The sequence below is a fragment of the Mandrillus leucophaeus genome, unplaced genomic scaffold (genome assembly GCF_000951045.1).
Source record: "Mandrillus leucophaeus isolate KB7577 unplaced genomic scaffold, Mleu.le_1.0 Scaffold208, whole genome shotgun sequence".
NCBI lineage: Eukaryota > Metazoa > Chordata > Mammalia > Primates > Cercopithecidae > Mandrillus > Mandrillus leucophaeus.
This window is the reverse complement of record NW_012102121.1, coordinates 3,043,448-3,061,077: the sequence shown is the minus strand read 5'-3', so window position 1 is coordinate 3,061,077 and position 17,630 is coordinate 3,043,448. Positions and strand designations below refer to the sequence as shown.

The following is a 17,630-nucleotide window of genomic DNA, read 5'->3' as shown; positions in this document are numbered from 1 at the left end:
ACTGGAAAGTAAGAGCTCCCTCAGGCTATGCCAAAGCAACAACCAGGGAGAAGGAGGGGAAGTTAGGTGAGCTGAGATGAACTCTGTACTGCAGAAGCCTAGACCAAAGATGGTTTTGGAATCCAGAATTAGGAACAAAGTAACCTAAAATGATACCACAGTGACCACAAAGCTGCCTAAGGTACAGGGCCCTTTTTTGACCCCAAATTTCATAACTCTTCTTTGCCAATGGATGCCCTATCTCCCTGGAGACTCACTAGCCAGGTGGCTCTCATGTGACTCTAATTCCTAATAATTCAACAATTCTAGTTAGGACTCACTGGGAAATTGAATGTCCTTATCTTCAAAGAACACTCAAGTTGTTCACTGCAACATAATGTCCGGGCACAAGCCAGGACCCCTTGAAACTCTGGAGAATGAAATCCAAAACACATGAAACATGATATCCCCTTTCCACTCTGCAACCACAGGACATGAAAAACATCGCTTAACAAACCTAGATAACCTCAGAATCCTTCTCAATATAGAGCTCTGATCCACCAGTAACAATCCAGTGAAGTCATTCCTCTTCTGTCTCCCCTGAGATTGATCTAATGAGAAAAGGCCCTCCTCCTCCTTAGGCCAACAGTAGGTGGGCAAGTTTAATTTACCCAGCATGTTCAAATCAGGTTCTCAAACCTTTGTGACTTCTGCCGCCCTGCAACATTCCTCATGGCAATCCACAATACAGTATGGCCTCTTTAGCCCACAAATCAGGTACTCAGTCTATGGGGGCCATCCTAGGATCTGTCATTGCAGAACCCGCAGCCCTTTATGGTAGATAAAACAAGCTTTTAAATTAAGGATGATTTATTTGGCTTATCCAAGATCCTGAGAAGAAAGGGTTGATTTCAGAGCCAACATTTGCCTCCCTACTGCCTTCTTCCAATAACATTGCTTCCCCCTCAACCAAGGAAGAAAATTTAGATTCCAAGAGATGCTAAACAACCCATTTCTTAGCCATCCACCTCATTATGCAGCCAACACTGACAGCAGAGCACATACCTCCTAACCTAGTTGGGAGCTGGCTAGATGACAGAAGAGATAAGGGCTGACAGCACAACTATAACCACATCTAAATACAGAGGAAAAAAATAACTTGAAAACTGTCAAGTTTCTGTGGAAGTCACAGCCAATTTACTGTGGAGTTTCCCATCCTTCAGCCAGAAGAAGGAGGTAAAAGGTTTAAAACAAGAAATATAGGAAGACTGATTAAATTAGAATGCCCTCCCCCAAATCTGCAGCCACTCGTAAAAAGCCCAGAACAGTGGCTGTCATTATCAGGTTTGGTTGGGCTTCCTAGGCTAAGAAGAAGCTCAAACTTTCAAGAGTGGGAAAGATTCCCCAGAGGTAGGACCCTGCCGAAAGAACCTACTTCTTCCTGCCTAATTGACAAAGTGTCCCCAAGCCCTGACTAAGGTCTCCAGATGGCATTCCTGAGGCTAATGGAACCCTGTCTTGTCACCCAAACACATTCAGCCCATTTTTCTAAGCAGCTTGGGCTTCCCAGAAAAACAAAGGCTCAGGCAATAGAAGACGTGGTTAGCATATGAGGCACAACACATCTGCTATCTCCAGTTATAATCGTCAAACTTCACAGGAGAGCTCATGCAGCTTTGACCACAAATTACCTTTGTATCCTTCCACCTTCCCACGTTCCAGCAAAAGCAAGAAACAGAGTAAGTGGGGAAGTGGTAAACAGTCAGTGAAAGCTCTTGTAAAAGAGCATGGCCACTTCTGCCACTGCTCTACACGGCCCACAGAGTGCCAGACACCACATGGCCAAAGGACACCAGGACTCCTCAGTAGACAAGCTCTTTGGGACAAGCAGGCAATTTGTTTTGTGAGCCACATGAACAACAATGCAGCCCCCTCGTCACAGTGGATCTGGCCCTGGGGAAGCCTGAGTAGGCTGAAAGGATGGGGTGCTTTTTAGAGTTAAGAAATAGCACAGCACCCACCTCAGTTGGGGAGCTTCCTCAAAGTAGGCTGCTCAGGAGCTAGCTGGGCAGAACTGGAAAAACAGATTGGGTTAAGAAGGAAAAGGCATTTATCCAGAAGCTGTGAAATGCTCTAAACAGACATTCTCAAGGTCTGGTTCCCAATTTAAATCCTTGTAGGGATCTTCGCCTAGAGACAGATGAGTCAAGATGGAAATTCAACATGATACACTGACACTCACGCAGAGTTGTGGGAAGGTTCAGACCTGCAGGAGTTCTAAAGGGGAGCCGAATGGGTGGGTTAGTCAGAAAACCACCTGGCATACAAAATTCATCTTCAGCTAAAGCAACTGAGTGGTGTCACAGGAATACTGGAGGAGGGCCTCACCAATCACAATTCTCCCCACTCACACAAACCAGTCTAAGTCTCCCTGACGCCAGATACAACTGGTCCAGAAGCAAAGAATATGCCTGCTCCAAACCTGGCCTGCTTTTTCAGGTGTCAATGCTAGAGACAGGCTGGGTCAGGACCAGCAGGTGCTTACCTTATTTCCCAATAACAACACAGATGCGAGGTACAAAGGATGGGTGCGGCCAATGTCTATATCATGCAGGAGTCAGCTTGTGACTGTTTTCCTTCTCTACTGCTAAGGAAAGCCAGAAGCAACATGAAAAGCCTGACATATAGTCACACAGCTGGGATTTATTTCATGAGGAGGATGGTTTTTCTGGTGGCTAAGAAAAGTCATTTTTCCCCCTGTAGAATGATGCCCTCCCTACACTGTGGAGAAACCATATGCAGCAGAGAATGATGGGCAACGTGAGGTAATCCTCCTCCTTCCCTGAGGAGCATGCCTTCCCAGGGGAGTGACGAGCCTGGCAGAGATGTGCTGACTTTACTGATGCACTAAGACATAGCTGCTTTGTTACCTAATCAGACCCGACAAGCTGCAGGGCAGGCCCTAAGAGTCATAAATTGCTGACAAGTCTTAGTCCTACAATCAGGTCAAGGACCATCCCTGATTAGCAGAAACTTGAACACAAGGAGCTGATAAACTTCTTGGAACTGCCCAGCTAACCAGTTAGGTTTTCAGCCTGTCTCTCCAAAGGCTGTGGCCCCACATCTATTTCAGGATCAAATAATTAACAATTCGTGATCATAAGAAACCTAAATGTCTAACTGCTCTCTCACATAAACCTGAACAATAGTCAGAGCTCCCAGATTTAGGACTAATGCCGGTCCTAAAGTAGTATTTGTTTATATATATATCTCCCAGCCCAAGCCACAGAGTGCATTGGCCCTGCCTCAATCTCTATACCTGAAGGAAACAAAGAGGCCATATACTGAGGATCCTCTAAAAGGAATCCAAAGTTTGAAATCCCAGGGAGAAACAAACCTCTTGTACTAAGTGGAAACTAACTGGGTTCATATTGATCAAATATCCCCTCAGTTCTTTGTGGCTTGTTCTAAGATATATCTAAGAATAAGATACAGGGCAAACCCAAATCTGGAGAATTCTCTTGGCTTAGGCCCCTGTTTCTACAGTCTTGTGGAAATACGTCCCTAGCCAGCAGATGAGTTTCAAGTGTCTTGAGATTCAACGAAGAGAACCCAGAGAGGTGGGTTTTTCCCTATAGGACTCTCCAAATGTTCAAAAATATCTGATATGAGGTACTGAGCTACAGGAAGGTAGCTAATGTACAAAGGGGAAAAGAAAACTTAATGGAGACGTATCCTCCACTGGGGATCTCTGACAGTAAGAGGGAAGCATGGTGGAAAGAAAGGGAAGCACTCAACTAGATAAGTCAGAAGAGAGAACTACGTGTTTAGAGCCCTAGGCTGCCAGCTCACCCATATCAACTCCATGCAGAGATTATTCTCTGCTCAGATGCTGGATCATTGGAGTTCATATATTCTAATTCTTTACCCAGTGAGAGAAGCCCCTGCAAAGCCCTTTGTGCCTCTGTTGTAATCTATTTTACCGTCTTATCTATTGATGTCTCCTCTGCAATCTTTAGTCCAGGCTTATTTCTCACTTCAACTACTGCAAAATATTCATTCTCCCTAGTCTCCACTCCTTCAGAACCACCTCCCACTCACACCTCTTTACCCTTGATCCATGATGCATAATTTGCTAGGGGGATATTTCTAAGATGTACATAAGTTTTTGTCACTCATTTTCTTAAAAATCCATGAGTGACTGTGCTAAAAAAAAAAAAAAAAAAGTCCTAGTTTTTTGCCATGTTATCAAAGTTCTTTCTTGACCTGCCCACGTCTAGAGGAATGTGGCTTCCCAATACCCTAACTTTAGTCAAAGCAAACCCCTTGAACTCACTTAATGTGCCATCTCATCCTTTCTGTTTCCAGATGGCCCTATCTAGAGTGCCATCAGAGAGTAAACATCAGGATGGTGAGAAGGTAGGAACCTTTCCAAGTGCTTTGTCAGAAGATAAGATGTGTAAATAAACATGAAAAACTACTTTGGTACCTGTTATGGGCTGAATTGCCTGAACGTCTGTGTCACTCCAAAATTCATATGTTAAAATCCTAACCCCCAAGGTGATGGTATTAGGAGGTGAGCCTTTGGGGAGATGAATAGATCATGAAGGCAGAGCCCTAATGAATGGGATTAGTGCCTTTATAAAAGAGGCCCACAGGAGCTCTTTTGCCCCTTCCACCATGAAGATGCAGTGAGAAGGTGCTGCCTATGAACCAGAACATAGGCCCTCACTAGACACTGAATCTGCCAGTGCTTTGATCTTGAACTTCCCAGCCTCTAGAAATGTGAGAAATAAATTGGTGTTGTTTATAAATTACCCGGTTTATAAGTATTTTGTTAAAGCAGCCCAAACGAACAAAGATAAATTTTGTTCTCCCAAATTTCAGAGGTTGAAGTCCTAACCCCCAGCACCTCAGAATGTGGCCTTATTTGGAGATGGGGCCTTTAAAGAGGCAATCACATTAAAACGAAGTCATTAGTGTGGGCCCTAATCCAATACGATATAAAAAGGGGAAATTTAAACATAGGGATACACAGAGGGAAGAATATGTGAAAAGAAATAGGGAGAAGATGGTCATCTACAAGTCAATAAGGACTATAAAGATCCTTCCCTTACAGCCCTCCACAGGAACCAACCCCACCAACACCTTAATTTTGGACTTCTAGCTTCCAAAACTGTGAGACAGAAATTTCTCATTTAAACAACCCAGTCTGTGGTACATTGTTATGGTAGCCCTAGCAAGCTAATATAGTGCCTTTCAGAATTACTAGTACAATTCCACATAAAAATATCTTACAAAGTTAATAAATAAACACCTAGTACACCTGTAGTCCCATACTTGGGAGACTGAGGTGGGAGGATAACCTAAGCCCAGGGCGTCAAGGTGGCAGTAAGCCATGATCACACCACTGAACTCCAACCTGGGTGACGAGAGCGAGACCCTTTCTCAAAAAAATAAAATAAATAAAAAACAAAAAATAAATGAACACCTATTAAGTTACAACATCTTGTTAACAGGCATAATGAAAAGATACAATCCTTGCCCTTAAGAAGTTCATAATCTAACAGGGGAAATGTTATATTATGAGGCATTGTTATACCCATGTTATATATTCTGAGGGAGAGGAGTGTTAGATTTTATGTTTGATGGGTTAGTAAGAAAGGATATATAGAAGAGGAAGTAAAGGAAAAAAAAAGATAATGAGTACAGTTTGAACACAATGTATGAAGTGCCTATGAACATTCAGGTGACAATATCCACAGGCAGCTGGATAAAAAAGTCTGGAGCTCATGAAAGAGGACTGAGGTAGAGACAGTAATTTGGGATTTATCAGTTACAGGTTAGGACATGGATAAGACTAACTAGAGAAGAAAATGAGGTAGAAAACAAAGCCTGGGAATGATCAAGTTTTTAAGGGGCAAGCAGAGAAAGAGAAATGCTATGAAGAAACCAAAGGTGGGGCCAGGCACAGTGACTCAGGCCTGTAATCCCATCACTTATGGAGGCTGAAGCAGAAGGACTGTTTGAGGCCAGGAATACAAGACCAGCCTGGGCAACATGGGGAGGACTCCATCTCTACAAAAAAAATTTTAAAATTAGCCAGGCCTGCTGGCACGTCCTTGTAGTCCTAGCTATTCTAATCCCAGCTACTTGGAGGCTGAGGCAGGAGGTCTGTCTGAGCCCAGGAGTTTGAGGTTACAATAAGCCATGATTGTGCCACTGCACTCCAGCTTGAGTGACAGAGTGAGACCCTGTCTCTTAAAAAAAAAAAAAAAAAAAAAAAAGAGCCAAGAAGAAGAATATTTTAGAGAGAAATCAGTCAACGGTTTTATCTCATCTGTCATTAACAAATGCTCCAGGAGGTTGGTGTTCACCTAAAATGATCTTCCTAACTTGTCTTCTTTGGCTGTTTAAGTCTGAGTGTTCTCAGGTGAGGACTGAATAACACATTTCCTTAGCATGCTTGAAGGTGACATCCAGCAAAGAGAAGAAGAAGTTTAAGGAATGGGCTACAACTTACCTCTTCCCTTTGGCTTCAGGAAGTTTTACTGAAGTCTTACAATATGACTGCACTTCAGGGCATAGTGGCAGCTGCATTGTCCACAGGAAGAACACAACATGCCACTTGCAAGAGGCCATGGATCTCCCCGTGACATACGCTTGCAAACACAGCAAGCAAGTTATCCCTTGATTTCCATCTTTAGAAGCTCATGTTATTTTATTTCTTGGCCATTTCCTGATACTTAACTGCTAACTTAGTATCCTCTGGGAATTCCTCTGAGAAGACGTCTCTGATCAGCCTAATCCAAAGGGCTTGTTCCTTAAAGTCCTGTGGCAACTATTTTTAGTTAAAAGAGTTAATCATTTCTTTTGCAACCAATTATTTAGGGCCTTGTAATACCACTTAATTCTTTTTTTTTTTTTTTGAGACGGAGTCTCACTCTTGTCACCCAGGCTGGAATGCAGTGGTGTAATCTTGGCTCACTGCAACCTCCACCTCCTGGGTTCAAGCGATTCTCCTCTCAGCCTCCTAAGTAGCTGGGATTACAGGCGCCCGCCACCATGCCCGGATAATTTTTGTACTTTTAGTAGAGACGGGGATTTCGGTTGGCTAGGCTGGTCTGGAACTTCTGACCTCAGGTAATCCACTTATCTCGGCCTCCCAAAGTGCTGGGATTACAGGTGTGAGCCGACGCGTCTGGCCACTTAATATTTTTAAGTGTTCATTCCATAAATCTTTGCTGAGTTTTTAATAAGTATCAGGAGGAATTGATGCTAAGAATTGGTGATCAGTTCTTGACCTCAAGTACTATCTAGCAAAGGATTTAAAGCCTGTATGTATGCAAGGAAAACACATGTAGAAAGCCGAAATAATAAGAAAATAAGTGGCCAGGAACAGGATCTTCCCTGAACTGTTTTTCTACCTACGTGCACTAGGGATATTAGGCAGAGAAGATACTCCAGGTGAATGTCTACTCTTAATTCCTAAGACTTTAGACTCAAACATCTGCATGGCCTTTTACCTTGATAAGCCAAGCTGGGCCAAAAGACCTCTTTAACAGAAGAGGTTTTAACCAATTCAAAAGGCAGGTCAAACAGTCTGCAACTTAAACTCTTGCCCCTGGGCCCATATTTTTTAATAGACATCTGAATTTCTCCCAGTGTAAGGGGAGGTAGAAAAACGAATATCAGGCCTAAGTGCAGTGGCTCATGCCTGTAATCCCAGCACTCTGGGAGGCCAGAGAGGGCAGATCACCTGAGGTCAGGAGTTCAAGACCAGCCTGGCCAACATGGTAAAACCGTGTCTCTACTAAAAATATAAAGGTTAGCCAGTTGTGGTGGCGGGCACCTGTAATCCCAGCTACTTGTGAGGCTGAGGCAGGAGAATCACTTGAACCTGGGAGGAGGAGGTTGCAGTGAGTCAAGATCACACCACTGCACTCCAGCCTGGGCAACAAGAGCAAGACTCCATCTCAAAAAACAAAACAAAACAAAAAAATGAATATCAAAAGTCCAAGGCAGTTTTCTCAACCTACCTTTTCATTCCCAAGTTTGTTCCAAATGACAGAGCTCCTGCCTCCAGCATATTAGCCCAATTAGAGTGCTTATTCTTCTTTGGGCCTGAAATGTGAGGGCAGCCTTCAGCAAGGCTAGAGTGACTAATATGTATCATAAGGGACACAGATAAAATGTACAAGAATTTGAGAGAGGAAAATATTTCCAGCATTAGAAATGCTGGTTTGGATGTGAATCAGAGAAGGCTCTGTGAAGAGCATGGTATCTGAGCTTGATCCAAAGAAGGGATAATATTTGGATATGTAGAAACTAAGAGGAAAGGAAATTTAAGGCAGAGGATAAAGCATGGGTTATGAGATGAAAGGGAGAAGGAGGAAGGTGTGGAAAGAAAAGGATATTAACATTTATCGAATGCCAGCAACACACCAGGCCCTGCTCTACATGTATGATATTATTATCCATCCACTGAGGCAGCTATGATATTCAGAGATGGAAAAATTATGTTTCCAAAGGGCTGGGTTACTTGCCTAAGCCTAAGGTTACATAGGCCAGAAGTGGTGGAGCCAAATTTCAAACTCAGGCTCTGTTGAGACTATAATTTAATTACCAATGCAAAGAAAAATTAATTTTTTTGAAGATAAACTTTCATTCACTTCTTTATTCACTCACTCACTGACTCATCTACAAAGACTTTAGTGGGTGCCAGGCATCAGGGATATAGAGTTAGACATTTTCTCTATTCTGTATTTTAATGCTATTTTTCACTTAGCTTTTATTTAAACTTTTTATTGAATTATAATATACTTATAATTATAACATAAACAAGTCAAAAGTGTACTTTTACATCCATGTAAACAGGATCTAGATCAAGAAAACAATGTAAACAGAACTCCAGAAGCCCCCTGTGCTCATATCTAATCACTACAAATTCCACCCCGAAAGGTAATCACTATCCTGATGTCTGACACCACAGGTTACTTTTGCCTGTTTCTGAACTTAATACAAAAAGAATCATACAAAGTATATTATTTTAAGAAATATATAATCTTGAGGGCAAATGCTCACATAATTCCAGGACAATGTGATTAACATCAAAGCTGATTACATATGAAATGCTATAGAAAGATAAAAAATGAGAATCTAACTTGGCCTGGGCACGTTGGGAAAGGCTTCAAAGAATGTGACATCCAAGTTGAGCCCTTAGTATAAAAGGTAGCCATGACTCACGCTGTATTTCAGAAAGATAAATCTGGCAGTAATATATACAATGGCTTCTAAGAAAAATAAAAGCAAGGAAACCATCAGAAGACTAATACTATAGTCTAAGCAATAAAGAGAACCTGAACACAAAGGGAAACAGAGAAGAGACAGAGACTGATCAAAGAAACCCCCAAAAAAAAGAGCAAGATCTGGCAAATGATCTAAGTGGGAGGCAAGAGACAATGAAGAATAAAAAGTGACACCATGATTTTGAGTGGGTGACTAGTAGAATGATGGTGACTTTAATATAAATAGAGAACAAAGGAAGAGGAATAGGCTCAAGAGGGAAGTTTTAAACATTGGGAAATTACAGTGAAAATAACTAGTAGATAACTAGACAGGAAGAATAGAGCCTAAGGAAAAAGGGAAGGCTTAGATTTGGGAGCATTTGCTTACAAAGGCTAGTTGGGAGGCTGGGTGTAGTGGCTCAAGCCTGTAATCCCAGCACTTTGGGAGGCTGAGGCAGGTGGATTACTTGAGGTCAGGCGTTGGAGACCAGCCTGGCCAACATGGTGTAACCCCATCTCTACTAAAAATACAAAACAAATTAGCCAAGCGTGGTGACTAATGCATGTAGTCCCAGCCACTTGGGAGGCTAAAGCAGGAGAATTGCTTGATCCTGGTAAGTGGAGGTTGAGGTAAGCTGAGATCGCACCATTGCACTCCAGCCTGGGCAAGAGCAAGACTCCATCTAAAAATAAATAAATAAACAAACAAACAAACATAGTTGGAAGCCTACTGGCTACCTAGCACAGTAGGTAGGACCAAGCACACTACCTTCCATAGAGTAGTTGCTTAATTAAAGATTATTGCTTAGAGGCTGAAGAGATGAAGCTTTGAGACTGAAAGAGAAGCTTGAGGGAAGACTGTAGCAAGAAATGAGGCAGGAGCTAAGGAAGGAAGAGAATTGGGAGAAACTAAGAATAACAGAAGAAAAGAAAATAGGAAACCAAAAAAGGGAGTTTTAAAAACATTATGGAAAGCTTCACAGAAATAAGGATGAGGAAAAAGTGACTGAGAGAAAAAAGTATTTAAATACTTAACTGTTAATTATTTCTACCTCCCTTCTGGCCTATAAGCTCTTGGAGAATAGGAAAATGTCTTACAGATAGCCCCAGCAGTACCCAAAAGTATCCACTTATTAGGGGCTTGATTTATAACTGAAAAATTGCTGGGCACAGTGGCACATGCCTGTAATACCAGCACTTTAGGAGGCCAAGGCGGGCAGATCACTTGAGGCCAGGAGTTCAAGACCAGCTTAGCCAAGATGGCGAAACCACATCTCTACTAAAAATACAAATTTAGCCAGGAGTGGTGATGCACACCTATAATCCCAGCTACATGGGAGGCTAAGGCACAAGAATCACTTGAATCTGGGAGGCAGAAGTTGCAGTGAGCCGAGATCACAGCACTACACTGCAGCCTGGGTGACGGAGAGGGACCTTGTCTCAAAAAACAAACAAACAAACAAAAAACAACAAAAAAAAACCCTGAATAATTACTTAAGTTGCATCCTTTTGGGTAACTTTGGCAAAAGGATTTTTTCTCACAGAGGAACAGAGGAACAGCCAGCAATGAATATTCTCATTGGTTGGATGGTCAAATAAGCAGCAGGAATCAGAGAAGGTGGTGGTAGAGAGTGAGAAAGGGTGCTTTGCTTATTACTTGGAATCGAGTAATTTTGTATAAGAATCTGACTTATTCCATAAGATTTAACTATGTACCTCCCTTTATAGATACTATGCCTAACAGCTGGAGCTAAGGCCTACAGCCAGTATCTGATACCCTTCACTAACTCTGGACAGGGTGATGATACTACTGCATCCCTTCGAAATGTTCTGTGTGCTCCTTGGAAACCAGAGCCAAATTCACCCCTCCAAACAATCCACTGCCCCAAATCCCAGTCCAGGTGTGATATCCTGTAATTCACCAGGCTCAGTAACAGCCCAGAACCAGAAGGTTTATAGAAGATCGACCACTGATGAACATCCAGATCCAGACCATAAATGTGTCCAGAATATTTCAGAGGTAAAACAAATAAACAAACAAAAAAATCAGTATTGCTCCTGACAAGTACATGAAAGCTGCTCTTTGAAAATGTTCCCACATTGCACAGGTCAGCTTTTGGCTTCCATTGACTTCTCCCTCTTCTTTGGTGGTCCCAGAGAAGCATCAACATACCAGATAGCCTAGTTGGAGTCATCCATAGATAAGTTACCCTAGGAATCCTGTTACCACAGGGGAGACCTGGTGGCCTAGATCTCCATAAAAGCCTGAAATCCTATGGTATTGGCTGCTTGCCACATTAGCCAAAAAAGCAGCAGTGTCAATGGATCCTTACTTAGCAGCAAAGGTTCTAGCCATGGTCAGCAAAGACCTTTGACGGGTCATTCAGTTGCCTCAGGTCTAGGCTACAAAGGTCATGACAGATCCCTGAAAGCCAACAGTTCTGGAAGGTACTAGAAGCTTGGCTAGAGACTCTTAAGCAAATGCTTGTAGAGCTTTGTACTCAAAAATGCATTTTTCTATAATCTCACCAGAACCCTGTGAGAGAGAACAAGTCACTGTCCCCTAATTTTATAATTGAGAAGAACAATAAATATGAATGTTAGTTCTTTCAGATTTTAAGGGTGAGCTAATACAAAAACCCAGTTCTTTGCACTTCTATCCATCCCTAAATTTTGTTAGTAACAATTTAACAGTAAACGGATACAAAAGATACAATATTGTGAATGGGTTCTTGGGCTCTGTGTCTACCAGTCTGGAAACCCCATTTCCCACCAAGTGGACCTCAGGAAACAAAGATTTACAGGCGAGAAATACTGAGGCTTGTGCCACCTTCTTCTCTCTTCTGTCATGGGAGGTATATTAGTTTTCTAGGGCTGCCAAAACAAAGTAGCACAGTCTGGGTGGCTTAACCAACAAAAATTTATTTTGGACCAGGCATGGTGTAATCCCAGCACTTTGGGAGGCCGAGGTGGGCGGATCGCTTGAGCTTGGGAGTTCGAGACCAGCCTGGGCAACATAGCGAAATCTCATCTCTACAAAAAAATCTAAAAAATTAGCTGGGCATAGTGGCATGTACCTGTGGTCCCAGCTACTTGGGAGGCTGGGATGGGAGGATCACTTGAGCCTAGGAGGTGGAGGTTGCAGTGAGCCAAGATCACGCCACTGCACTCCAGCCTGGGCAACAGAGTGAGACTCGGTCTTAAAAAAAAAAAAAAAAAAAAATCTCACAATGCTGGATGTTAGAAATCCAAGATTAAGATGCCAAGAAGGTTGATTTCTCCCAAGGCCTCTTTCCTTGCCTTGTCAATGGCCAACTTCTCTCTCTTCAAACGGTCTTTCCTCTCTGTGTCTGTGTCCTCATTTCTGCTTCTTCCAAGGACATTAGTCATAATGGAGTAAAGTCCACCCATATGACCTCAGTTTATATTAATTACCCACTTAACGGCCCTATCTCCAAATAATGTCACATTCTAAGATACCTGGGGTTAAGACTTCAACATTATGAATTTTGAGGTGGGAGTGGGGACAAACTCAGCCCACAAGGGGAGGAAAAGGTGAAATCAGGAACTCAGTGGTATCTGATATTTAAAAGGCAGGGGAAGAAAGGGGACAATTCGGGGCTGGGCATGGTGGCTCACGAGGTCAGGAGATCGAGACCATCTTGGCTAACATGGTGAAACCCCGTCTCTACTAAAAATACAAAAGAAATTTAGCTGGGCGTCGTGGCGGGCGCCTGTAGTCCCAACGACTTGGGAGGCTGAGGCAGGAGAATGGCGTGAACCCAGGAGGCGGAGCTTGCAGTAAGTGGAGATCAGGTCACTGCACTCCAGCCTGGGCAACAGAGTGAGACTCGGTCTTAAAAAAAAAAAAAAAAAAAGTAAAAGAAAAGAAAATCTGAAGCTTTATTCCTAAAGAAATCACTGTTGTCATCTACTTAGCTTCATCTTTTGAATTCTTTTCTACTGACAACTTTAGTCTTTACCTAAATGGTTGAATTCCAAGGACGGAGCTAGATGTGTATATTAGAGAAGCAGGAAAGGAGGGACTGAGACCATCAGGATGCTACATGAGCTGGCAGCTCCAGAACATGCTTTCATGGCTGTGATGCTCCAAAACATGCTTTCATTGACTGTAATGGTTAATATTAGGTGTCAACCTGACTGGAGGGATGCCTAGATGGCTGGGGAAGTACTGTTTCTGGTGTTGTGAGGGCATTGCCACAGAAGACTGAAATCTGAGTTGGTGGACTGGGAGAGGAAGACCCACCCTCAATGTGGGTGGGCACAATCCAATCAGTTGCCAGTGCAGCTATAACAAAACAGGTGGAAGAAGGTGGAATAAATTTGCTTGCTGAGGTTTCTGGCTCTCTTTTTTCTTCCCATGTGGACATTTGCTTCCTCTCCTGCCCTTGAACAGGTTCTTTGGCCTTTGGACTCTGGGACTTGCACCAGAGGCTTCCTGGGGTCCCTCAGGTCTTCAGCTGCAGACTAAAGGCTGCACTGTCAGCTTTCCTGGTTTTGAGGCTTTCAGACTTAGACTGAGCCTCTACTTGTTCCTCTCTTTCTCCAGCTTGCAGACAGCCTATCATGGGACTTCACCGTGTAATCACATAAGCCAATTCTCTTTAATAAACTCTCTTTCATATATACATATATCCTATTGGTTCTCTCCCACTGGAGAACCCTAATAATACACTGACCAACTAGGCAAGCTACTTCCACACCCTAAAAAAAACAGCTCTTCTTTATTGCTTCAGAGGCCTGGCTGCTGTGGCCAATTTCCCCAGAGACAGGCAAGAGAAAGAGAAGAAAGGTTGCACGTTAAGGCATCATTAAGGCAAAACATGGCAAATTCAAAAGAGGTTTGAAAAAATTAAAAAGGAACAGGAGTAGGAGAAAATATTTGCAAATCATAAGTTTGATAAGGGACTTCTATCCAAAATATGTAAAGAATTCTTACAACTCAACAACTAAAAGTCAAATAACCCAATTTAAAAATGAGCAGAGGATTTGAATAGACATTGTGGTAGTCCCTACTTAGCCACTGTTTTGCTTACCTGCAAAATTACCTGCTGTACAATACATTTTGAGAGATATATTATTTAATTATATATAATTAAATATAATTATATAATTAAAGGTATATCCACATACCTTTAATTACAGTATATGGTTATAACTGTTTTATTTTATTATTAGTTATTGTTGTTAATCTCTTATTGTGCCTAATATATAAATTAAACATTGGCTGGGCACAGTGGTTCACACCTGTTATCCCAGTGCTTTGGGAGACCAAGGCATAAGGATCACTTGAGCCCAGGAGTTGAAGACCAGCCTGGGCAACACAGCTCTTGTCTCTACAAAAAACTAAAAAATAAAAACTTAGGCAGGTGTAGTGGTGCATGCCTATAGTCCAAGCTACTCAGGAGGCTGAGGTGGAAGGATTGCTTGAGCCCAGGATTCGAGGCTGCAGTGCACCACTGCACTCTACCCTGGAGGACAGAGTGAGATTGTCTCTAAAATTAATAAATTAAACCTTATCATACATATGTATAGGAAAAAACATAGTATATGTGAAGTTTGGTACTATCCACAGTTTCAGGTACCCATTTGGGGTCTGGGAAGTATCCTCTGTGTTTAAGAGGAGACTGCTAAACTCCAAAGAAGATATAAAAATGGCCAATAAGCACATGAAAAGATACTCAACATCATTAGTTACTAAGGAAATGCAAATCAAAATCACAAGTTAGCACTTCACACCCACTAGGATGGCTATAATAAAAAAAGACAAACAATAAGTGCTGGCAAAGATGGGGAGAAAATGAAACCCTCATACATTGCTGATGGGAAGGTAAAATAGCACAATCACTTCAAAAAACAGTCTGGCAGTTTCTCAAAATGTTAAACAATGTTATCATGTGACCCAGCGGTTCCATTCCTAAGTGTATACCCAAAAAACCTGAAAACTTATGTTCACACAAGAACTTGTACATGAATGTTCACAGCTGCATCATTCATAATAGCCAAAAGTACCAATCCATGCTACAACATGGATGAACCTTAACATTAAGCTACATAAAAGAATCCAGACACAGTAGGCCACATATGATAAGAATCCATTGATATGAAATGTCCAGACAATCTACAGAGACAGAAAGTAACTTCGTGGTTGCTACAGGCTGGTGGAAAAGGGAATAGGGAGTAATTCCTAATGGGTACGGGATTTCTTTTTGAGGTGATGAAAATGTTCTGGAATTAGGTAGTGGTGATGGTTGTGCTTAATTGTATACTTTAAAATGGTTTTATGTTATGTTAATTATATCTGAATTTTAAAATATTTGTTACTAAAAACAAAGGAACAAGAATCTGTTGTCAAGCCACTGAGGGGAAATGGTATGAAAGTAGGACTGAATGAGAAGGCTGCAAGAGTACAACGGCAGTGTATCCTTGTCTCTATGTCACTTAGAATAGTAAAAGGAAGTGGAGGCAAGATGTGTGAGCCGAGGGAAGAGCCATGGGTAGCAGGTAAAAGATAAAATTTGGAAATAAAAAATTTTTTTCTCAACCAAAAGTGAGAATAGGCAAGTATGGGTATGAACCTCTCCTTTTCTAGAGATTTTTAGGCAAGAAAACCCACCTCATTCCTCTTCACAACTCCACTGCCCAGAATGCAAAAGAACAAGCTTCCTTACTCTACATCCTGTTCATTCATCCTGCCAACAGATATTTATGGAGTACTTTTTATGTGCATAAGACAGTTACCTCATCCTTCTCTCCCTCTGAGGATAAGTGAAACTCCAGTTCCTCATTCTTCTACATCTTAGAAAGAATGTCTTTGCTTTCTCTTATCTCTCAGGAGCCCAATCACTTCTAGTGGGTTCAGGGTTGATTTGGGAAGCATGGAAACAAAATGCAGGACATAAAACAGGTTTTAGAGAGATGATGTCTTTTGATTGGGACAAGCTGAATTTGAGATGCTGATGGGACAAGTGAGTATCCAAGAAGTAGTTAGAAATATGGGTTTAGGGTCTGGGCTAGATAAGAGAGCAACCCACATATAGGTGATAGGTGACATAATAAATGATATTTCAAAAGAAAAATGTATAGATTTATATGAAAAGAGCATTGAGGAAAGAACTCTGGAAAGAACAACATTTAAGAAATGAGCAGAGAAATCAGAAAAGAGACTGAAGACAGATCAAAGAGGAGAGTTGGAGATGGTTTCTTAGATGTTAAAACAGGAGGGACTGTTCAGAAGTGTCAAATACTGCAGAGAGGTTCAATAAGATAAAGACTGAAAAGCAACCACTAAGTTATCAGTTAAGAGTTCACTGATGACCTTCACAAATACAGTTTTAATGAAATGACAATGGAATCTCTGACACAGACTTTTCGCAAATATATTCCTTGGAAAACTAGTCCCACATAATGTGTCTCTAGAAGAGTGTTTCATGGTCAAATAAGTCTGCAATAAAGCTGTGCATATTATATTCCCTTCTTAAATAATCACAATAAGCCTAAGTATATTCAAGTTTCTGAAAAGTCCTAAGATATAAGGCAATCCATTGGCTTTGTGCTCTGTTGGATTCTGTGTTTCCCAAATTTCTTTGACATAGAACCCTGTATAATATGATACCTATTAATGACTCTAGAAATTGGAGTCCTGTGGAATATGCTTTGGAAAGTAGGGTTCTAAGATTACTGTTAAAAAGACAAGCTCTGAAGTTAAATAGATCTAGATTTGAATTTTACTAGCTGGGTGATCCTGAACAAGTTTCTATCTTCCTAAACACTCAGTTTCTTAATCTATAAAGTGGGCCTAATAACATAAGCCTAATTCACAGAATTATTTTTACCGAATTCATTAGGTAATGCATGTAAAGATATAGTGCCTAGACATAGTGGTATTCAATAAATGTGGTTACTATACTGATATTATTATTATTATTATTATTATTGCAAGAGTTGAGATTAAAAAGGAAAACTGTGATGCAGGTACTAAATGGGGAACAAATGGGGAATTATGGGAAATGAATAAATGGGGAATTATGGGAAAGTTGCAATCTAATTGCAACAACGAAGGTGGCTGTAGAAACAGGTTAGGCAAGGATCTAGTAATGGCTTGGAAGTGGCAGAGGGAGCCAGAGAACACCAAACCTCACTTCTGACCCAGTAATGCACAGGGCATATAAAAGGTATAGTCTCTATCAAAGAGGGCTTCAGGGAACAGCCAGGTCCAGTCAAGGTCACAAGGTAGAGAACATGTTGGTTCTGGTCTCAGATATCAGGTAAGGGCACTGCAGTTTCCCAGAGGGCAAAAACGGTCTATTGAGAACAAGGGTTGTCTCGCAGCATTCAGAGGAG

At 41.7% G+C, this 17,630-nt stretch overlaps 1 protein-coding gene across 2 annotated transcripts in view; it reads right to left on the bottom strand.

Annotated features, from left to right (window-relative positions):
* The window catches only part of UNC13B (unc-13 homolog B (C. elegans)), a 252,964-nt gene that overhangs the window by 65,102 nt on the left and 170,232 nt on the right, over positions 1–17,630 (bottom strand). The window lies entirely within an intron of this gene.